Genomic DNA, 23,233 nt, shown 5'->3' with positions numbered 1-23,233 from the left:
CGAAGAAGGGATCCTCAGAGTGTGAGATCCATGTTTTTAGCATTTGTCCCCCCTTTGGGTGAGGTTCTTCCCTCTTCCCCCTCCCTTCTACTATTTTTAATAGCTGGGTATTTGGATTTTCATTAAATAGCCTAATAATAATTGTCACTATCATTTAGTAAGTGTTTACTATGTATAGTGGGTTTTGCATACATTACTGTAGGAATTCTCACAACTTGCTAAAGTGGGTATTATATCCACTTGACAGTTGAAGCGAGGCCGAGGGAGTTTACCAGCTTGCCTCTTAACACCCTACTTGTGTAGGTAACTAGTAAGTGTTGGAGGTGAAATTGGAACTCCCATCTCTGATTCCAAAGTCCATATTCTTTTTAAATAAACGCTGTATGGTATGATATCTTTTAAAAAAACTGGAATGACAACAGCTTGAATATCTATTTGATTGGCCTTTTGCAAATTTCTTATCACTTTCCCGAGTATTATCATATTCGATCCTTTCGGAAACCTCTCTGGGGACGCCTGGGTGGCTCAGTCGGTTAAGCATCTGTTTTTGGCTCAGGTCATGATCCCAGGGTCCTGGGATTCAGCCCCATGGTGAGCTCCGTGCAGCTTCTCCCTTTCCCTCTGCCCCTTCCTCTGCCGTGTTCTCTCTTTCTCTCTCTCTGTCAAATAAATAAATAAAATCTTAAAAAAAAAAGAGAGAAACCCCTGAGATAGGTTTGGAAGTCACAATTAGTGACATCACAACTCTTAAAAGTGTATTTGCTAAAAAGCTTTATGCTGTGTGATGGCCTGTGTGAATAAGCTTTAAGTGAAGGCAACTTTATTTTTAAGAAGTTAGGCTGCCAACATTTAAAAATAAGTTCTTTTTTGGAAACATTTAAAAGTGGGTGGAATGGAATAGATCTTACATAGTGTCTAAGCATTTTATATTTATTGAAATCCATTTTAGCTCTTTTTATCTTACAGCCTTTCATAGAACAGCACACTTTGGAGACCCAATGCCAGAGTGTCTTTTTAGAAGAGAAATACGGAGGAAAGGAATGTGATTATAAGGAGGAAGTGGGACATCAGAATTGGAAACATACGCAGCAGCAGGCTGTGGATTTTCCCAGCACATTTTGGGCCGTGGCAGTCGCCTTTTACAGAAGACATTCTTCCTTAGGGAAGTGTCAGGGGTCTTTCTTTACAGTACCTCTGAGATCATCAAATTTCTGTGCTCATGGGAACACATATTCCATGGAATTTCTGGGCTCATCCTGTACCCACAGGGGAAGTGAGCTTAGGTGTCCATGTGAAAAGGGAATGGAAGTGGTTTCCAATCCTAGGGGTGGCATGGAGAGTGGTCGTGGGCAGGAGACACCTGACCTTGACCCATGAGTGACTGCCGAGTGCAGGAGCGGAATGGATTTTAACACTTGGCATCATTGATTGTTTATGGGTTTCTCTAGAATGCTCCTGGGCAAATGGAAAAGTCAATATTGGTTTTTTTGGGTTTTTTGTTTGTTTGTTTCTAAGATAAGATTGTAAAGACTGAAAGTTCTATCTTTACTTGTTTAATTATTTCAAATAATGATAGGACATCAGTTGGGGTCTTCAGGGACTGTGGTGTAGGTGCAGTAACTTTTGTCTCTTGTCATTAAATCCCCCTTCACTGGATATTTGGAGGGAGGCAGACACATGGTCTGCTGGGCTCTATCAGGGACCACCTTCCAGCTTACCCGCTGAGCAGGATAAAGGATGCCCCACAGCATCTCGCTCCTATAACCTTCCATAGATTTCTTCTCCGCTGTCAGTACCTTCTTCATCCATCCATATTTTATTAAGCACATGGTTGATGGGAGGCCATGCATTAAAAAGCAATAAAGGAAATCCATTGTGCCTCAAAGGACACAGCAGGGCAGGCCACCGTGCCCAGAGTGGATGTTGGGGAAATGAAGAAAATGACTGTGACAGCTGTGGTGACCAAGGCCACGCCAACACTCGCTGCCCAGACAAAAGCTGAAAACAAACAAAAGCGAGAGAGTGGGAGGAGACCGAGCACGGTGCCCGCTCCGGCTTTGTCCTCGGTGGTTTCATTTCCTCCAGCCTCTGGTGGTGTGGAAGGGTCAGGTCTCCGAACACCTGCCTCTGAAGGTTGGGTTGGTTGGGATGTTAGGAAGCAGCATCCTGGAGGAGAGCGTGGGGGATCCTGTTTGGATTCTGAGGATGTATAAAGTGCCATTCCATGGGAGAAGGCGCCGAGTCATGTGGCTCGCTCTGGCCCGGGGTAGGTCCTTGGTGCCTCCCGCTTCCTCCCCTCTCCACCTGCCAGCATCCTGTCCTCATTCTGTGGTCAGCCTGGCTGGCGAGTCACTCCTGCTAAGGCTGTTCACGGACTTCAGCCATATTTGCCTTGTGGACAAGAAATGCCGAGTCCCCAAAGAATGAATCATTCATATTTATATGATGTTCATGCTATTGTTCGTCAAGTGTTGAGTGCTTTCTTTGTGTCAGGCCTCATCCTGGGCACTTTGTTTTCTTTTCTTTTTAAGGTAGGCTCCACATCCAGTGGAGTTCCTGTCTACCTCGAACTCACAACTCTGGGATCCAGACCTGAGCTGAGATCAAGAGTCTGAATCTTAACCGACTGAGCCACCCAGGCGCCCCCTGGATATTTTCTGTAGCTTGTTTATTTAATCCTCACTGCAGTCCTTCAGTAGGAGATATTTGTGGATGAGGGAACTGAGTAATTTACCCAGGGCTGGTAGAGATTAAGCCCAAGACTGTGTGCTTTCCAGAACATGTTGCTCATGGTACAGTGTTCTTTGAAGCTTTGGGCCACTCTTAAGGAGGTTGTTTTAAGGAGTTCGAGGGAGAGCCTACTCTGACAGTCTCTCCCTCCTGGCTTGCTTCCTTTGTCACCTGGAGTCAGGGTTCCTGTGGGTGTCCTTGGCCAGTCCAGAGCTGGGCGGGTTGGTTGAAATGCTTCTCGGTTTCTCCTTTTCTGGGCCTTGTGCTTGGCTCTCCATGGTGCCTCATTCTCCCCCAAATGAGGGTGACTTGGTGAACAAGATTCAGCCTGCTGGTGAGGATCCAGCTTGCCTGGTGATCTTTCTTACCCTCTCCCAGCACTTCCTTAGCTGCAGGAATTAGATGGCCATTTGGGAGTTTTCAGGGGCTTTGTCTGGTCGTCTGGTCTACAGTCTATCCAAGAGCAGTATGTATGCTGCTGGGCATCCAGCTGGAGTTCAGGGTCTGATGTATATGAATGAAATGGTGTTAGCACCACTGCCTAGCTGGGGCTTAGGGAGTAAGACTTTGGACAAGGCGGGGAGGAAGAGGATTGGTATGGAATTTATATTCTTCCAAGACAGGCAGTTTTAGAAGTTGAAGTCTGGAGAAAAGTGAAAATTGACATTCTTACTTTGCTTATCAGATAAACTCTGAGCTTCTAAAAATACCAGGTGCCTGGCTTTCCTTGATAGCTTGAGAGGCCAAGAGGAACCCAGGTGTGTACCTTCCAGGGACTTTCCCACCGATCCTGCGAGGACTCGGGAGGCTTGGAAATTGCCCAGGTGGCTTCATCTTGCCGTGTGAAAATGAGAATACAATTCGAAATTGTATCTTACATTGTTTTAAACTTGTTAAAAAAAAATTCAGCATCCTTAAAGAGATCTTCGAAAATGGAATTGAAAAGACAATGGAACAGATTGTTAACGGTTGGCTTTTGTTAACTCTGTGTGTGCCTGTCATTTTCCTGCTGGTTTCATAAAAGCATTTTTCATACACTTCAACCAAAACAAACAACAACAACAAAAACTCTTGTTTTTTTTCCAAAAAATTTTCGACCTTGATTAAAAAATCCCTGCCAGCCCTGCGTGCATTTTCCAATATCTCTTCTCTCTCCTCCCTGAGAGCTGCTTCCTTTGAAATTTCTTTATTATTAGACCCTGCAATGCTATTTGCAGTTCTTAGCTGATCATTTTTTCCTTTGAAAGTACTTCAAAAGGATCATCACGATTTTATTCATTTTAGAATCCCAGCTTAAGTGCTCTTATGAAAAGCTTAATTTTTGTAAACCCTGGGCTTATAAATTTTTATAACCCAGTGCACAAGGCTAGTGCTTTGTAGGCACTGTGCTCACAGCTGTAATAAGTTGACCACAGTTTTGATCTACCCTGATGTGGTGAGCCATCTAGGAGAAAGTTCTCATTTGCCTCGAAATCTTCAGGGTGTTGAGAGGTATTCATAAAAATAAATGAACTGCCACACTGGGTCAGATTCAGGCATTGGCCTTGTGCAGCAACAGAATACCAAGTATTCTGTGACGTTGTGGGGGGGGCGCAGAGTTAAACTTCATGGCTTTGTAGGGTTCCTGGATCTCTTCAACATCTATAATTACATAATCTCTTAAAAGCCTCTCATTGATATATTTAAGTTCATTATGTTCAAATTCTTGAATTGTTTATTTTTATTCTATATTCTATACATTTCACACCTTTAAAGGTAGAACTTGATAGTACTGGTATTTTGACTTCCAAGTGCCCAATTTTTGGAATGGTAGAGTGAAAGTTGAAAGAGCCTAAAGGTCACCGCTGTAACCCCTTCATCGTATTTAAGACCTGTTCAGGCTCATAAAGTTGACTGGGGATAGACCTGGGAACTTGATTGTAGCCTCTTCTTGCTCAATTTTCCTTCTAGGGGACTATCTCACTGTCTCCCCAAACCCATCTAAATTCAAGCTTAGTGCCCATTCCCTAACAGTTGATTCTCTTTTGACTTCACTGTTTGTGCTGTTAGCATTCCTAATCATCATCTGGGCTTGGGATTCCAGAAGCATTACCTACTTCCTGATTTTCTGTGACCCGTCCATTCATCCAGTCGGTTGTTAGGTTTGGTTGATTGTTGCCTTTTATTTCCAAATCCTTAAGCCTCTATTCTGGCTCAGCCCTCTAAAAGGCTGGGTTAGTAGAATGTAGCAATTTCCAAAGTGGGTTGTTCCATAAAAATTAGTAAGTTGAAAAAAATACCCATAGAGTGAGTAGATGGTGTATAGTGATAAAGGTATCCTTGGAGAAGTAGGTGTTGGCTAAACAACATTTTAAATAAGTTTCTTTGCAGAAAGGCTTCTCATGGCCTTTTATTTGTGACTGCAGACTGTGATTATCCCAGAGAGAGATACAATACGCACGTGTCCCCGTTATGTGACCATTGGACCACTCTGGGTGGGCCCATGATACGATCACACTGCTGTCATTCCTTCACGGTACCGTTTCTAGATCCATTACTGGCTGACTTTCTGTGAGAATACTTGTTTGATGTGAGCCACACTTGGTTCACTCTCAGATGTATCTTACGCTTGTTTCCTCATTTATTCTCCTGGGTCTTTCCTTCCCCCTAGAAGCCCCTCTCCTCCTGTTACACAGCTTTCACAACCCAGTTGTGTTAATCATTTTTGTCAATTTCCCCCAGACTCTTGCTCTTCTGAACTTACAGCATTTATTGTTCCACAGCTTAAAAAAAAGAGAAAATATTTGAAACAGTCAAAATATTGAAAGTAACATTGCGTACCTATAATAAATAGTTAAATTACTGGAATTCGCAAAGGTGACATTTTCCATATTTGTGTCTGTTGAGGTATCACACACACATTGTATTCTTCTCTTTCTCCATTGGTAAACTTGTACATGTTACCCAAGCATGGGGCTTGTTTTTGTTTTTGTGTTTAAATTTTGTGTTATTGGTGTTGCATTGCATTTAGATAGTATTCAGGGATAATTGCCATCTTTGGGGCTTCATGGCTTGCCATCTGCAAACTGATGTACCTCTCTATTTATCTATGTCTTTTATGTCCTTCAATGAAATTTCATAATTTTACACGTAAAACTCTTTTATGTCTTCTGTTAGATTTGTGCCAAGGTGCTTAATGGTTTTTGTGGTCATTGTGAATGGTCATGGGAATTGCGTGTCATATTTCTGACTGGTGTCACTGGTGTACAAGAATGGTGTTGATTTTGTATTTGTTTATAGATGGTTCTTGGCTGATCAAGTGTACATTTAAACTTGTGTTTGTTCTTAGAGCCTGAAGTTGGGTGGCTTATCTAATAGAGCACAAAATACCAACCTGTAATGGAAATGTCACAATTTTTTTTTTTAAGATTTTATTTATTTATTTGACAGAGAGAGAGACACAGCGAGAGAGGGAACACAAGCAGGGGGAGTGGGAGAGGGAGAAGCAGGCTTGCCGCTGAGCAGGGAGCCCGATGCGAGGCTCGATCCCAGGACCCTGGGGTCATGACTCAAGCCGGAGGCAGACGTTTAATGACTGAGCCACCCAGGCGCCCTGGAAATGTCACAGTTTTTAAAATTACTGTAGGGATGCCTGGCTGGCTCAGTCAGAAGAGCATGAGACTCTTGATCTCAGGGTTGTGGGTTCGAGCCCCACGTTGGGTGTAGAGATTACTAAAAAAAATAATAAAAAAATAAAATAAAAACTGTTCCTTTAAAAAAATAAATAAAATTACTGTAATACCTTTAGAAGTAAAGGGAGGTGACTTTTTCGTTCTTTAATGTGTGCATTTATTCATCAGATGTTTGGGTGCTTAGTGTGCGCTCCTGTGCTAGGTGCTGAATCTTTAATGGTGATCAGGCAGACATGGTTTCTGCTCTCACGGCGCATGAGGAGGGAGAGACTTCGCAGAAATGAATGCAGATATTTATGACATATTTATGAATTGTGATGGGTGCTGTGAAGGAAAAGGACAGGGGGCTGTGAGTATAAGAAGGGTGGGGAGAGGCGACAATAGATTGTGGATACAGGGAGGGCGGGTCTGAGGACACTGACATTTGTGCAGCCACTTGGGGGCTGAGTTGGTGCTGGAGGGGAGAGAAGCCTGAAGAGCTTTCCAGGCAGTGAAAACCAAACCAAGCTCAGAAGCCCTGAGATGGGGCTCTGCTGTGAATGGTAGATTGATGGAAATTTTAGTAATCAACGACTTAAATTTTTTGTTATTGCCTCTTAGTAAATCATCATCCTAGTGGTATTACATACTGTGTGAATTACGATGACATGAAAATATTTATTTTGGATCAGTATGTTCTCCTTCCTCCTCAAATGAAACTGCTCAAGTGAAGAGAGCTACCTCTGTGATGTGGCTTGAACTGGGCTACGGTCCATCCTCCATCCCCGACCCCCCCCGACCCCCCCATCTGAGTGCCGCCATTACCCCACGCACTGGCTTCTGCTAGACACATCCGGATCCTGCTCAGACTGGGGCCTTGCTCTCTGAGTCTGGAGAAGCCCTGTCTGCCCTTACTGGGATGGGTCTTGAGCAGGGCCACCTTTGGCTCTTCCACTGGCTAAGCCCTTGCCCCCCTCTCTGGCACCTTCTCCAAATACACACTGAAGGCTTTGGGGGTAGTGGAGGGGTCCGGTGTGAGTTACACACTCCTCACTCCACTGGAATAATGGCTCTTTGGTCGTTGAGGCTTTGTGCCTGGGACAAGTGTGATGGAGCGTGGTTCACTCTAACAGGCCTCAGTGGGAGGCAGTGTGGTGTAGTGGTTACAGGCCGGCTCTGGACAAAGTATTGGTTTGGAGACTTGACTCTTCTGTTTAGGAGTCCATGACTTGGGGCATGTAGCTTAATTTGCCTCTGCTTTCTCATCTGCAAAATGCGGGTCATAACAGAGCCTTCTTTCGGGGGTAGGATTCAGTGTGTTAACGTGTGTGTGTCTAGAAGAGTGTCAGCAAACACTCCACGTAAATGTTAGTTACTTCTTGGTCGTTCCTGAAAATGGGTTCCTGGAGTTCTTCCTCTTCCCAGCCAGATGCTCAGATCCGTTTGAATCCAAGCAGCGCGTATAATTTATGATTTGATACGGCACTCTGGTTACGCCTGAAAAAGATGAAGGAATAGAGATGGCAAAGAAATAAACCAAAATGCTATCAGTGATTGTGTTAGTGCAGTATACTCTGGTGACTTGCTGTTACCCCTCTGATTTTATGCATCTTCTCTAATCTGGTTATGTTACTTCTGTACAAATAATATTATGATAAAACCTTATGAAAAAAGGCTAGGCTGGCAGTTGCCTTAGTGGGTCGTTGAAGTGGGGCTGGAAGAGGGGGACGCCTGGGTTCCACCTCCTCCGATTGCATTTACACGAGGTGGTGGAGTACTTTCCCATTTATGCTTACTGTTGGAGATATACAACAGTATGTATTAAAAGCCCTTAGTAGAACTATCCCAGTAAGACGGTGGGGGGATGCAGTTCCTCCTGGAACCCTTTATTCTTTGTTTCTTTTTCTGTCTTTGTTTTCCTTTTTTGTTCCTTCTTGCACTCCCTGAGTGGGCCTCCAGCCATCTGTTACTCACTCTCCTTTGGGCTCCTCTTACTCCCCTCCCCCTTGAATATTGTTCCTTTTAATCCCCCATCTTTCTCCTTTCCTTGCTGTCCTGTAGAAGTGATGCATACATTTCTATAATTCAAAGAGTAAATTTTATTTATTATTAATTGTAAAACTAAATGTAATCTGTTGCCCTGAAAAATCTAAATTGAGCAGCCTTTTGTTTACTCACACCTATAATTAAATAATTGATTGATTGATTTACTTACTAACTCCTTAACCTCTGTGGGAGGGGGGGTGTCCTGTGCCTCCTAAAAGCACCAGGAATCTTGGGGGATTGGGAGGCTGAGGGCAAGGGAAGAGTGAGGGAATGCTGAAGTTAAGTTTTTCCTCTTTCCCTATTTTGATTAGGGTGATCTGTATTGTTACCATTTCATTATGTGTCAGAATTTTTGAGCCTTTCCCAACTGGAAGAACAGAATTCTGGAAAATTACCAAAATGCATTTTTACAAAGAAAATGTTGCCAAATCTGACACATTTCCTCAAAAGCCTGTTGATTTTAATTACTTTTTAAAAAGTTCAGTGAGCTTTCCAGCTTTCCTTTCGTGCCCTCTTGTATAATTATGAGCGGAGAAGAAATGGGCTTTCCTGCTAAGTTCGTTTTATCTGCAGGAATTTATCTGTAAGCTGTGGCATCCTCTAAGTATCCCAAAATAATACTGACACGGATTTCAAAGAGGAGATGACAGCAGTGTTGCCTGGCCTGAGTGGAAGAGCTCTTTTCCTTGAGAAATATTGCCGATTGCAGTGACATTTCACAACTGAATGTGAAATCTAGTTGAGGGGATTTAAATGAGGTGATGCCTTCCTATACCTGATTTCACAGTTTATAATGTTTTTCATCTCTAACCACAAATGCCCAATTTGAATGTAACATAAATATTTATGAGCATTCTTTCTGTGCGTTAGGGAAGTCTGTACAATTGCAGTAAAACCTGGCTTTATAGAATGGGTATAATTAGGAGTTCATATTTATTTTTCAACAGGTTTCATCGTAGGAGTCCTTTGCATCAGAAACACTATCTACACCACGTCTGAGTGAGGCAGCCGCCCGAGAAGGTATGTCTGTACGTACAGCTCTGCTGCACACCACGTTTTGGCACAGACGCTCGCAGGTGCGGGCGTGATTTTGGTGGCTCTTGCCTATTTCATTTCATTTACCCCAAAAATGGAGGAGGAGAAATTTGTTGAGTTTGTTGGTATGAGGCATCCAAGGATAGGGTGTGAGGGTTGAAGAAATAAAGGTAAAACTGTCAGCCCCACCTTAATACTTGCCGTTTGTTGCCAATGTGGGAAACAAACAAAAAGGTGTAGGTAAAATATTAAAGGAACAGTACCAATTGACGTCCAGTTTTCTGTCTCATGGACTCTCGGATGGAAGAGCTGTCAGCGTCTCTCCTCTTCGGATGGAGAACATGTCCCTCTTTACCTGGTGGACATTGGATATGGAGGTGGCTTCACCTTCTGTGATTTAGCTTCCAGCTTGACATTTGCTCTCCTGGCAGCAGCTTGCGTGTGATGATGATCTTTTCTTACTAGAACACTTAATAACCATGGCAGATGTTGGGAGCTCGGTTCCACAGTCGTACAGCTGTTTATATGTCCAGTTGGATTTCTCGAAAGAATGAAATCAGTTTTTTTAGGATCTCATGCTGAGGGCTACAAGGATAGTAGGATTTAAGGGGAAATTTATTTAATGGGAGTTTGCATTGGACGTTGCAACAGATGTAGCATGGATGTGGAATGACAGCTGAAGGCGGGTCTGGAGTAAACCTCCCATTTATCCTTCAGCCAAGCAATTCTGAAAGTCCAAGATGGCTGGAACTCTCATTGGGACATTGTGTACTAGAGAGTCATCTTAAGAACATTCCAGAAAGTTTGGAAAATGGAGGAACTATCAACTCTGGTCATTTCTGAATATTCCTTTCCATGCTTTTTATGCCTATGTTTTAAGATCTGTATCGCTGCCGAGTTTTTGAAATCAGTTTTATAGTTGTGTATTATTCCACTGAGTACCATAATGTCCTCAAACATTTCTTACGGTTGGGCATTTGGGTTGCCTCCACCATTTTGCTGTCGTGAGTAATACATTGATTAGCATTGTTGTACATAGAACTTTTTCCATATTTCGAATATTGATTTTCTGACAGTAGGTGTTGAGAACAGTGATAGCTGGAATGTGGGAGGGTTCCCCGGTTCCTTTGAGAGGTCAGGAATGGCTGGCACACACAGGCCCGAAGGGGACGGGTTCTCTTTGGGATACGGGGCCTCAGGGCAGTGAGTGAGGCTCGGCAGACTGCCGAGGTACAGGGCCTGGAGCTCAGGGACAAGCCAGGGCCTGAGGTCCAATGAAGGGATCGCCGGCATCTGGTTGAAGATGTTAAGATTGCTTGGAGGGTGGAATGAGGAGAGACGAAGGTGGGTGATAGAACTCTGGGGAACATTGTTTTGTGACTAGAGGAACGAGAGGCCGCTAAGAATAAGGAGTGATGGAGGTAGGAAGTGGGCAGCCAGGAAGAAATGGCCCTGTGGAAGCCAGGGCAGGAGAGAGCTTAAGGAGAGAGTGCAGTGGGCAACGAACAGGTGGTGACATTTTATCTGAAGCTGTTTCAGTGGCATGTGGCAAGTGTCAAAGGTAGGCCTTGTCAGAAACCTTAGCTGTATGGAGGAAGAGACTGGAAGTAGGCAGTTGCCAGAAGGGGTCGTAGGATGGTTTATTAGTCTGCTAGGGCCGCCATAACAAAATACCACAGACTGAGTAGTGGAAACAATAGAAACGTATTTTCTCACTGTTCTGGAGGCTGGAAATCCAAGAATAAGGTGTCAGCAGCTGTAGTTTCTTCCAAGGCCTCTCTTTGGCTTGCAAACAGTCACCTTCTCTCTGTGTCCTCATCTGGTTGTCCCTCCATCTGTGTCGTGTGTGTCCCAGTCTTCTCTTCTTATAGGGACACCAGTCATATTGGGTGAGAGCCCACAATAATGGTCTAGTTTTAACTTCATCACCTCTTTAAAGGCCCTGTCTCCAAGTACAGTCACATTCTGAGGTCCTGGGGGTTAGGGCCTCAACATATGAATTCGGGAGGGGGACACAATTTGGCCCCTAACACATGGCTTCTAGGCCTGATAACCCCCTGTCTCCTTCCTTGCTCTGTGCTCCTTCCCATCCTCCACATGGTTGATCATCTTCTCCTTCTTGTCATACTTGTGTCTTGGCTTTGGTGACCTGTGTTCTTCTGGTCTCAACCCTCAGCTCCTCCTGACCCCCTTGGTGTCCACATCCTGCAGGGTTTGGGCCTTGGCCCTCTTCTCTTCCTGAAGTCAGGTTCGTCTGTCTGTCTTCAACTCCTCAATGGCAGCTCCTCATCCTATAGCAAAGTATTCCTCCTTCCAGGTGTCAGATTAACTCTTGTTTTATTTTGATGATGATGATGATTGATTGATTGATGGATTGTTTTATTTTATGAGAAGACTAAACCATTTTGTGATCCTGTCCTCATGGTTGCTTATCTCACAGTTAAAAAAAAAAAAAATAGTGGGAACATTGATTTAGGTCAGGGTTCGGGAAAACTTCATATTTGAGTTCACCTCATATTTCACAAATTAGTGTTTTTCTCCCTTTCTTTTCAAGGGTCTGCCTTGGTTAAAATAAGACTAAATGGGTTGCTATCTCAGTAGAGTCTGGGGCAGAATTATTTTGGCAGGTATGGTATTACTGCCTTTTTGTCTCCAGATGGAGGTTTTTTGTTTGTTTTTAAAGCTATAGAGGTTAAGATTATCCTGTCTGATGCCTAGGAGGGAGGCTTTGTGTGCATATTGGTGAAGGGAACAAGGTTGACTTGTGGAGGATTTTATTTAAACTATGGTTGGTTGTTTTGGGGTTTCTGGTGTATGTGTATTTGCATAGTGTTTCTCTCAATAATCTTTTGAAATATATCAATATGATTTCTGCATAAAGTTCATATTTTTATTGAAGAGGCTGAGTATCAGATTTCTAAAGTATGTAAATTATGGATAGATTGACTGTTTGGCCACCCAAAATGGAGGCACCCAGATTTTACTAGGCAACCTTGAGAGAAACATTTATCTCTGTTGACAATTTTAAAGCAGTATGTAATTTTAAAGTATGAAACTCAAATTTAGTTTTTAATAGTAACTTATGTGTTTATTCTATCTTTAAGAGCCGGGTTATGGAATGACATGTGACCTTGTACTCTTGACTCTATGTCTGGTTGTGGGTTTGCAGTGTTATTTTTGTGCTTTCTTAAATGACTTAAGCACTTCTGACTGTACATTTGGGACAGAAAAAATATGGCAGTTGGATATAGTTTTGAAAAACCGGCCAGATTTTTAACCTGGTAATACGATAGTACTCTTCATTATTATAATTTTCTAGGCTCACAGCTTTAGAAAATGGTATAAGGTCTTAGGGACCTCCAGACTTGCTGGATTAGTTGGTGTTCTTTTTCTCTGCAAAATATATCAACTGATGCCCATAACACATGAAATGGTCAAAGCTACAGGGCTCCCCTGTTGTGTGTTCTTGGGTTTCTTTTTCTTTTTTTTTTTTTTTTTTTAAGATTTTCTTTCTTTGAGAGAGCGCATGAGAGAGCATAAGTGGGGGGGAGGGGCAGAAGGAGAGCTCCCCGCTGAGCAGGGAGCCCAGTGCAGGACTCAATCCCAGGACCTGGGATCATGACCTGAGCCGAAGGCAGACGCTTAACCGACTGAGCCACCCAGGCACCCTGCTCTTGGGTTTCTGTTCCCACCAGTGGACATGTGTGAGTATCCAGACTCAACTTTTTTTTCTTCTCCCCAAACCTGTTTATGCCAGTTGTACTTACTCCTCTATTTAATATAAAGATTTTAAATATATGTGCAAAAATAATTACTGTTTTTGTGACAATTTATTTGAATTCATTTGAATGTTTTGGAAAGCATCTGATAAAAAGTAAGTTTCTAAAATGGAATGGCGGCTGATTTTAGAGTGGCTGAGGTAACTGTTAAGGAGTTGGGGAGTCCTAAAAGAAGAGTGTTCCCACTAATATTGTCAGCCATTCAGGATAGGTGGGTTCAGCTGTGATTATGTAAGACCCAGGAATCTTAGTGGCTCAGAGCAATAATCTGCACTCACTCGGTGCGTTCACCGATGGCCAGGTCCATGGCTCTGCTCTGTGTCGCCCTCGTCCATACTAGGGGACACAGTGTGATGAAGCAGCCCCCTCTGGAACCCTGCTGACCCTTTGGGCGGAGGGAAAGACCGCGGGGAAGCCTGCGTGACCCTGCCTGCATTCGGCAAGGTAGATAACCTTCTCACCGAGTAGTAGTGAGCATCTGCACTGTTTCTCTGGTGTCTTTACAGCCTCACCATTTCTTTAAAGAAATTTGACCTTTAAAAGGGTGATGCCTTGAGATGGTTTATAAAAGAAAGTACTGCTGGGAACTGCAGCTGGTGGACATAGACTTGAAGAAAAGGCCTCAGCATTACAGCAAAACACGGGCAAATAAATGTATGATGATAGGGTTTAATTTAAAAATATATGTTTTGGTATTTATCTTTTTAAATGTCTTCCAACTTTGACTTTTTTTTTTCCTTTCAACCAAGCAGCCAAACTGTCAATCCTTATGCATTTGGATGAGAGAGCCTACTTTAGTCTTAAACCCTCCTGTCTCTCTTGCCCCCTCCATCAATTAGTGTTCTGCCTTTTATGATGGAGTCGTCTGTTATTTCTCTTGCACTTATCCACCTGTTTCACTTCCATTAGTTCTACCCTAGTTCTAGATTTGTGCCCTAGCTGGTTTCCCTGCTGCTAGCTAGTATGGTACCTTTACCGTACAATTGGAAAAAGGTACCCTTCAGGGCAGACACTATCCCACAGAGGTCCACTTGATGTCAGTGCCCACTTTCCCCCTTAGCTTTTTATGCAGTGCACAAACTGAACAACTGCACAGAGCAATTTTGCTTCTTGCTTCTAGCTTTCTCCCAGCTAATTTAGACTATTCACTAAGTAAACAACCTTTCATTTTTTGTTGTGTGTTGCTGCTCAAGACATTTTTGATGACTCCCCATAATCTATAATGGCTATCTTCGATGTTATTTTCCATCATACTGTCACCAGTGACTCTTAGTCATACTTGTGGCCCTCTGGATACACTGACTGCAGCATAGACACAGTAGATACTCTTCCCTCTCCTCTCCCACCCATTCCCACCACATTCCCAGCTGTAAGCTCCTCAGCTTGGACTCTCTGTCTTGTCTCAGCTTACCTTTCCTCCCAGCCTCACGATCCACCAGGGCCTTGCCCCAGCTGTCTTCTGCTGTCGTTCTTCCTAGTCACTGTCTTCTGGTTTTTTGTTCTTGTGTTAAAGTTCTTCTGCTGGACCACATACTGCTCATCCTCAGAAAGTCCAGGTCAAGTTTCTCCTCTTTAGCCATCCTTGTCTGATCCTCCTACACCATAGTAATAGCTCTGCCTCTAATTATAAACCTGAGTCTCTATATTCCTCTTTCTGCGGTGAATCACCTGCCCTGTGTGACACTTGTTTTATGAGTTATTCGGCTCTTAATGTGTTTTCTTTCCCCAATTAGATTGCCAAAGGCTGGGAAGTAGGAGATGCGTCTCTTATTCCTTTCTCCCAGAGTCTGTGTATCCCAGGTGCATGGGTCAGAGCAGTAGCCTGGAGAGAAGAGAGTCTAGCCTGGTTAATCATATAATACAATTCTGGATGGAAGCTCAGGCTGCTTCTTCCCGGCCACAGGATATTGACCTAGTTTCCCTTTCTTATCTCTGTGCAAAATATTTGTTGTACTTAGTGTGTTCTCCCTGTCACAACGAATGTTTGTCTCTTCCTTTCATATGAACGGAATGCTAAAGTACTAGTTAAATCAGTGGAAAAAACAATGGAGAAGAAAAGTTGGTAAGCAGTTTTATTTAATTCCTAAACTAGGGGACCTTACAATTATGTCGTTTAAAAAGAACTTTATAGTTTCCTTTTAATCTATCTGCCTGCCTGCCTACTTATTGAGAGACATGATTAAGGGTGGATTGTGAATTTTAAGTTTTTATGCCTTTTAATTCGATGACTTAAAATGTAATAATATGATATTTTGAAGACCTCTTATTTTGATAAATTACTGGGAGAGGGAAATGAATTTTTCTTAATCAGGCATATACAATGTGGTTGACTATTGAATATCTTATTCCTTTTTTTTTTTTAAAGATTTTATTTATTTATTTGACAGAGAGAGATACAGCGAGAGAGGGAACACAAGCAGGGGGAGCAGGAGAGGGAAAAGCAGGCTTCCTGCGGAGCAGGGAGCCCGATGCGGGGCTCGATCCCAGGACCCTGGGATCATGACCTGAGCCGAAGGCAGACGCTTAACGACTGAGCCACCCAGGCGCCCCGAATATCTTATTTCTTACCCAAATTTCCCTTGGGAAAATTTATTGAAAATTTATTTTATACATGGCCAAACTGATTAACTTTAAAAATTGATTTTTGTGTAGCTTTACAGGTTAAGTGTGTGCTTATATTCTAGTAAAAAAAAATAGTGTATGTGTGTGTGTGTGTGAGGGGGACATTGGTATGTTTGTATCCTCATATAAACATATGAATAATTGCTATGTCTTACAGAACTTTTGGAAATGAGAACTATTATTCAAATTTAGTTAACATTTATAAATTTAAATTTAGTCAAATTTTAGTAAACATTTTAATTTATGACTTAAAAAGTTATGTTATGGCATGCCTTATATGTTGATTTGCTGTATCGTGTATGTTTTAGTTCTTCATAAATACTTCAGAATGTACTTAGAGATATCTAAGATATGTATTATGGTGCATTTGACTTTAAATTCAGTATTGCTTCCAACATGAGAAAAATTAGAAAAACTTTGGCTCAGAAAATACTTCCCAGGGGCGCCTGAGTGGCTCAGTCGTTAAGCATCTGCCTTCGGCTCAGGTCATGATCCCGGGGTCCTGGGATCGAGCCCCGCATCAGGCTCCCTGCTCGGCGGGAAACCTGCTTCTCCCTCTCCCACTACCCCCTGCTTGTGTTTCTGCTCTCTCTCTCTCTCTCTCTGTCAAATAAATAAATAAAATCTTTAAAAAAAAAAAAGAAAATACTTCCCAGTTCTGATTGTTGATTTTAATCAACTTAGGTAAAGTAACCCACTGCAATTTAGCTCTTTTCTTTAAAAATTCTTTTTTAATGACAAAGTAGTTCCACTTTCTCAATTTACATCATCAGTGTCTTTTTTGGAAACATCTTAGCTATTTTTGTTTGATCAATTCTCAAGTAATAAACACTCATGAAATCCTAATGTAAATGTATAAACATCTCTCCCTTTGATTACATAGTTGATTTATTAGACTTTGTTTCAGTGAATATTCACTGCTTGAGGAAGTTTCTGAATTTTTATTATTCTAAAAACCTTTTTCTTAACCACAAGTACAGAGACATTACCAAAATGCAGTGTTGAGTGATGCATATTTTTCTCCTTTTACTATATAGATTTCTTAATTTTGTAATCCTTAGGCCCCTTTTTGCTTTCATAACTAGATTAACTCACTAAAATAGTCAGTGCCATTTTGCAACTAGCCATATAGTTGTAAACAGAACACATTCCCTCATGCCTTGAAGCCCGTAGTTAGGAAGATCCAGTTGACTCCGTGCGTTTCCGACTGTGCTGTGTATGGTTAGACCCTTAATACATTTTTTTGCTGGTGAGGTCAGAATAAAGAGCTACTTTCCTTAACCTCTGAGTAAATGTCACTGAGAAAGATTCTTGTGGACTGGCATTCTTGGTCTTTAACATTCTTTATAACCAGAGACAGGATGAATGTTCCCCGAAAAATTAAGGAACTCAGTCTTTGCAGATTTGAGCATTTTTTTGTTGAATCGGTGATGACAGACTGGGACAGGATCTTAGGAGATGATGTATTCCCCCTTTGTGGGGAAACTGAGGCTCAGCATTGGCAGTATGCCCAAGGTCTCACTCTCAGCCAGCTGCAGAGCTGAGTCTACGACTTGGATCTTCTGGGTGTTTTTTCTGGAGCCACTCTAGTAGTCATTCTAACCTCTATGATTTGCAGAAAAGCAACAGCTGATGTTTCCCTGAGGGCTGACTTGCTTCCTTGCCCCAAAGAACAAGTGCACTAAATTCAATACATTTCCCTCTATTGTCCCTTAAAAGAGCCTGAATGATGGGAAGGTGCCTTTTTAAGTCTGCTCTGGGGTACCCTGGGCTGTTTTCTTGTGAGCATCTTTGTTCAGCCAGATGTCTTAAAAAAACCAATCCATAGGGACTCCCCAAACTGACGGTATAGGAAATCCTCTGTGAGTGCTCACCAGGGGCAATGCACTGGTCTTTTAATTATAAGGGAGTACCTTGAGTGATGGGATGGTAGGACCAAGTATAAAGAGGACAGAAAGAACGAATCTACAGGCAGCGTCAGCAGGTGAAGTGGGGCAAGGGACAGGACGACTTGGGGAGGCTCTTAGCACATGGGATGGGATCTGGACCCTCTGATTAACAAGCCAGTTCATTTGGAAGGAAAGTTGGTTTTCCCTGGGTGGCTGTATTCAGTTTAATACTCATTGGTAGCACTTGGTATCTGTGCACCGGCCAGGAACAAGTCTGAGCTGTTGGGTGTGTCAGTTAAATTTGAGCACTTTTACATTCACCTAGGGGTCCTGGGGCCTCAGGTTTGCCAATCTAAACACATTCGGCTTATTGGAATTTTTTTATCTACCTTGAGGGAACACATTGAGAAGTCTATGGGTTATAATTAGCACACCGCACGTGCAGCTGAGTTTGTGTTTCTGGCCGTAACAGAGGTTTATGGTTTTTGGCTACCTTGTCCCGGAGGAACTCAGAGCACTTTTCAGACGTTAGCTCATTAATTCTTCTCAGACCCAGTGTGAGTAAGATAGCGTGGCCATAGGTTCCCCCTAGAGCCAGAGACTGCTTGATGTCCATTCTAGACCTTCTAGGATTTTGGCCGGTGACGGCTGCCAAGTTGGGGGTGGGAGATGGGCGGAGAGGGAGGGCGGGGGTGGCTTTCGGACCCAGTTTTGGTGGTGGATGGCATTCTCCGATGTTGCCTTGCCCTTTGGCATCGTTCCTGCCATGACTCTGCAGAGCTTCCTCCAGGAAATGACGTTGGGGACAGTGACTTTGGCTGCTTTTACTCCTCAGGGTATTGAACCCCATGGGATGACTTTTGCAAATGAGGCAACTCTCTTGTTGGTTATTGACCTTGGATACACATGCCGGATGCACATGCCGGTAGGTGAGCTCTTAAGGGTCAGGAGAAATGGGCATGGGGAAGGAGGGAGCTAGCATCCAGTGAGATCCTGCCCTCTTAGGGGCTTTGCTTTCTTAGCCAGCCTGCCTCAGAACCCTGGGCAATGGATGTTGTCATCCCTGAGCTTTTAGATCAGAAATTCAAATTCCAGAGATGAATTAATTCCCTTGGGTTCGAGCCTAAGACTGTGATCCAAAGCCTGTGCTGTCCTGTATTGGGGCAGATCAAAAGGGAATTCTCAGTGATGGTAAACTCTTGTTACCAAACTTCTGTAGCAAATGACTCTTCCCAGTGTGGAAGCGAAGCTTCTCTTTAAAAAACTGGGTGTGTTGCGAAAAGTTTGCTGACTTGGGAATGAGGTTGATGGGTGCATGCAATGTAATAGGTGTGAAAGACCGCTCAGAGCAGTCAGGAACGCTTTCTCCTTGCCCTGCCTCTTCCAGAAACCAGTTGTGCCACACCTCCTGGGTCCATTTCTCTCTCTTCTAACAGAAGGGCTTGCCTGGGATCCTAACAGATTTTGCTCAGACATCAGAAGAGAGAGTTTGTAGCTTGTAATCCCAAACCTTCGATGTTGCCATAGCAGCCACTGTCCTGTTTGACTCAAAAATCCTTCTGATTAGTCTAGACAATATAGTCCCTGTTTTCACAGGTGGAAAAACTTTGTTTTTAACCAGTCACTCTACAATTGTAAAGTTCTATGCTATCTTTCACATCCTTTTTTTTTTTTTTGAAGATTTTATTTATTCATTTGAGACACAGATACAGAGAGAGAGAGAGAAAGCATGAGCAGTGGGAGAGGCAGAGGGAGAGGAAGAAGCAGACTCCCTGCTGAGTCAGGAGCCCATTGTGGGGCTCGATCCCAGGACCCTGGGATCATGACCCAAGCCGAAGGCAGACGCTTAACCATCTGAGCCACCCAGGCGCCCCAGTATCTTTCACATCCTTAATAACTCGCCTGTTCCTGGGATTGAGGGTAGCTGAGCTCCTGGCTGATGGTGTTTGTTGGTTGGCCAGCCTTTTTATACCCAGACAGAAACAAACCTTGACTTTGACAGTGGGTGGTTCCTGGCCCCTCTCTGCCTGTGGGGTGATCCCTCTTGGGGTGTTAACTCTTAGATCACCAGAATGTTGAATTAATTGCCCCTCCCATTCATAGAGCTTTTTAGGATCTGAGTCTGGCTTCCTGGCTTATGGACTTCTGTATGCTTTTAGCTATTTGTTTTCAGCCCCTGTCCAAATCTATTCTACTTTATCATTGTCTGATAATTTAATGTTCTTTGTATTACCCAGAGTCTGAACACAAGACAACTTACTGGATGGAAATTGCCAGTAGTTGGGCCTATTTCTTCCCTAATCCAAGATCCTAACAAAACCAACCTACCAGCAATCCATTAAATATTTATAACAAAAAGCTATGGTGGTGGGGGGGACCTTCAAGATGAAGTGGTTTTAACCATAGAATAAATTATTGGGAAATCAGGTAATGGTATTTTATGTAGTAAATGCTGTGAATCAACACACCTTCTGTGAGTTTCCCTAAGGAAGTGTTTGATAGGAGTGCAAATCAGCATCACTGAGCCCTTTCATGCCTGCATGCTGGGGCCCACCTTCTCATTGACTCTGGGGAGCCCTGCAAAGCACCCACTGTGGTTCTCTGCCCCTCCCCCCAACTCTCTTCTCCTTTGAAAACCATGCTACTTGAGTAAATTGTCCTACCACTTGCCCTTTAGGTTGGTAAATACTGAGAAACCGTCTTGCCCGTTGGTTTCTATCCTGAGTCTTTCCATTCTTGTGTATCAGTTGAAGTTCCTGATTATCCTCTGTCTGTTGTGAGCTGGATGGGAAGGGTAGAGTTGACAGAAACAGTCTTGGCAGGAAGAGCGGCCTATGTGTCTCTGATGTGCCAGCCAGTGGGGGGGGGGGGGTCACTCAGGCCTTCTCCAGGGACGAGGAGACCAGCAGACGCACCCCTGTGCAGGGGATCTCCTGGCTTGCTCAGCACACGCTGCCGGTGAGGAGTGGCCACTCGCTCTGGTTTTGGTCAGGGAGGATTTATTTAAGGCATGAAGCTTGGCTAAACCTCTTGAGAGCCTACTACTAGAAGCACTCTCGGGACCCAAAGCAGCTTTTCTGTCTGTCCCCTGTGGTCCCAAGCTGCTTCTCTGTGCACCCACGTCATTCCTCTTCTCGGATTAGCTTCAGAGGAAGTCCAGAGACCGGCAGAGGCTCCCCTGAACGGGACACCCCGTCCTCTGGATCCACGCTGACTTCGTCATAGCCACCTGATGATAGTCTCTGTCCTCATTCGAGAACCTTGGAAGCCGACATTGTTTGGGCTGGTGTATAGCCACAGTGCCGTTAGCAGTGGCCTGGCTGACGGAGCCATCGGGGGCCTGGCATCTGTGTGTGTTGTGTGTGTTGCCTTGGGTGGGGGGCTCGCTGGGGAGAGGTGAGACTGGGGAGGAAGGCCAGAGTCGGGTTGTGAAGTCTCCATCTCTGGCAAGGAATTATTGTGCGTATGGTTAAAGGTAGATAGTGTAAAACTTAGCATTTTAGCCTTTCTTTTTTAAAGATTTTATTTATTTGCCAGAGAGAGAGAGAGAGAGAGAGCATAAGCAGGGGAGCGGCAGGCAGAGGGAGAAGCAGGCTCCCCGCTGAGCAAGGAGCCAGATGCGGGGCTCGATCCCAGGACCCTGGGATCATGACCTGAGCTGAAGGCAGACACTTAACCGACTGAGCCACGCAGGCGCCCCAACATTTTAGCCTTTTTAAGTGCACAGTTCTGGGATATGAAGTGCCCTCACCCTGTTGTGCAGCCATTACCACGGTCCCTCTCCAGAACTTTTTTGTCTTCCCAAACTGAAGCTCTGTGCTCATTAAACTACAGCTTCCCATTCTGTCTGGTGACCAGCATTCTGCTTTCTGTCTCTATGAATTTGGCGACTCTAGTACCTCACGTAAGTGGACTCATAAAGCGTTTGCCCTTTGGCAAGTGGCTTGTTTCACTTAGCGTGATGTCGTCCAGTTGCATCCATTTGGTGGCATGTGTCAGAATTTCCTGATTTTTTAAGCCTGAATACTATTGCATTGTATGCACACACCACATTTTGTTTATCCGTTCATCCGTGGGTGGACATTTGGGTGGCTTCCCCCTTTTGACTGTTGGGAATGATGCTGCTTTGAATATGGGTGTGCAAATATCTTTTTGAATTCCTGCTTTTATACCCCAGAATGGAATTGCTGGGTCATAGGGTGATTGCATGTTTTATGATTTTCAGGGTCTGCTGAGGAATTTGAATATTGGCTTATAGGCTTATTGAGAGCTATTGGAGGCTTTAAAGCAAGGCTCACCTGATCAGGTTGTGATCTAGAGGGGCGACTTGGGAAGTGTGGCCCATGCATGGGGGAAGGAGAGGGATGGCAGGGGCTGTGGTGGCAAGACAAGACAGAGAGAGACCACAGAGAAGGCTGTTGCCTTCCAGTGAGGAAGGGTGAAGGCGGGCTAGGGCAGTCACAGTGGGGAAGAGGGGGTAGGGGGTAGGACTGCGAGTGATGACGCTGATGTAATTGAGAGACAGGTTGGCTTTGGGGGGAGAAGGTAACAGGCAGGGAGAGGCCGGGGGTGAGAAACTGGGTCTCTTGTGACTTTGTGGGATCTAGGGAGAATAAGAGGGTTTTGTTTTTGTTTTGGGGGGTATTTTGCTATAGGATGGTAGGAGATAGAAGGTTTGGCCATGTGTTGAGATGTTAGACTCAGCCAAGTGGGAGAGATGGTTGGTGGGCAGGCTGTTGACAATCTGGGTTGCTCATTTGAGGGAGGGGAGAAGGTAAAGAATCAAGGGGCAGATGGTCAGGCAACTTGGTTGAATTTAAAAATGGTGGGGGTGTTATTGGTGTACCTTCATTAAGTTTCACAGGTCTTCCAGATCTCTTTCACATTCCTACCTGGAGGCAAACATATATCAAAATTTAGAAATGTATCAAAATTTATATCAAAACTTATCAAACCAGAAATGATGGCCAATTCATTGGTTATAAAAATCAGGTTTCATCAGGATCCTAATGAATTCAAAAGGATTTAGACTAAAATGTGAGGGTGTTGAATTTGGCTTGTATTTTGCTCAGCTACATTTTTAAATTTTTTTCCCTATAGTGAATATGTGTTGTTTCTAATCATTAAAAGGTTATTTGAAATTTCAGAAGTGGTTTATTTTCTTTTCCTGACTCTTACTGGACTGTGGGGTCCTGGAGGAGGTGGTGTGGGGGAGTGCTATGATGATCCGCAGCGTGTCCGGAGCACTTAACACGACACCAGAGACCAACAGGGTTCAATATTGTAAGTGGTGGTTGAGCTGAATTGCATGGAAATTTAATCTGACTGCTCTCAGAGAGGAGATGCGTACTATTTTAAAAGATCGAGGAAGGAAATTCCAGTTTTTCTTAGTCATTTAAGCTCATTGTATTAGGTTCTGAACAATGTCCTATAGACTTGACCCCTCTTTTGCCTTTGTTTTGCCACCAGGATTTGCTGAGAT

General features: G+C 43.7%; 1 protein-coding gene and 1 non-coding gene across 11 annotated transcripts in view; both read left to right on the top strand.

Annotated features, from left to right (window-relative positions):
- The window catches only part of MYO1B (myosin IB), a 179,868-nt gene that overhangs the window by 2,899 nt on the left and 153,736 nt on the right, over positions 1-23,233 (top strand). For 7 of the 10 annotated variants that reach the window (XM_032405946.1, XM_032405939.1, XM_032405893.1 and 4 more), the window contains exon 2: positions 9,374-9,446. The exons of 2 other annotated variants lie outside the window; for them this stretch is intronic. The gene's annotated coding sequence lies outside the window, so the exon portion shown is untranslated. Of the gene's footprint in view, positions 1-9,373; positions 9,447-15,089; positions 15,303-23,233 lie in introns of those variants that run through there. One more of the 10 variants, XM_032405910.1, reaches the window with a different exon arrangement.
- TRNAK-CUU lies at positions 6,360-6,432 on the top strand. Its single transcript has one exon. It is a non-coding gene; the product is annotated as a tRNA-Lys (tRNA).

The sequence above is a fragment of the Phoca vitulina genome, unplaced genomic scaffold (assembly GCF_004348235.1).
Source record: "Phoca vitulina isolate PV1807 unplaced genomic scaffold, GSC_HSeal_1.0 scaffold1, whole genome shotgun sequence".
NCBI lineage: Eukaryota > Metazoa > Chordata > Mammalia > Carnivora > Phocidae > Phoca > Phoca vitulina.
Note: the sequence above shows the minus strand (reverse complement) of the source record. Positions and strands in the feature narration are given on the sequence as shown.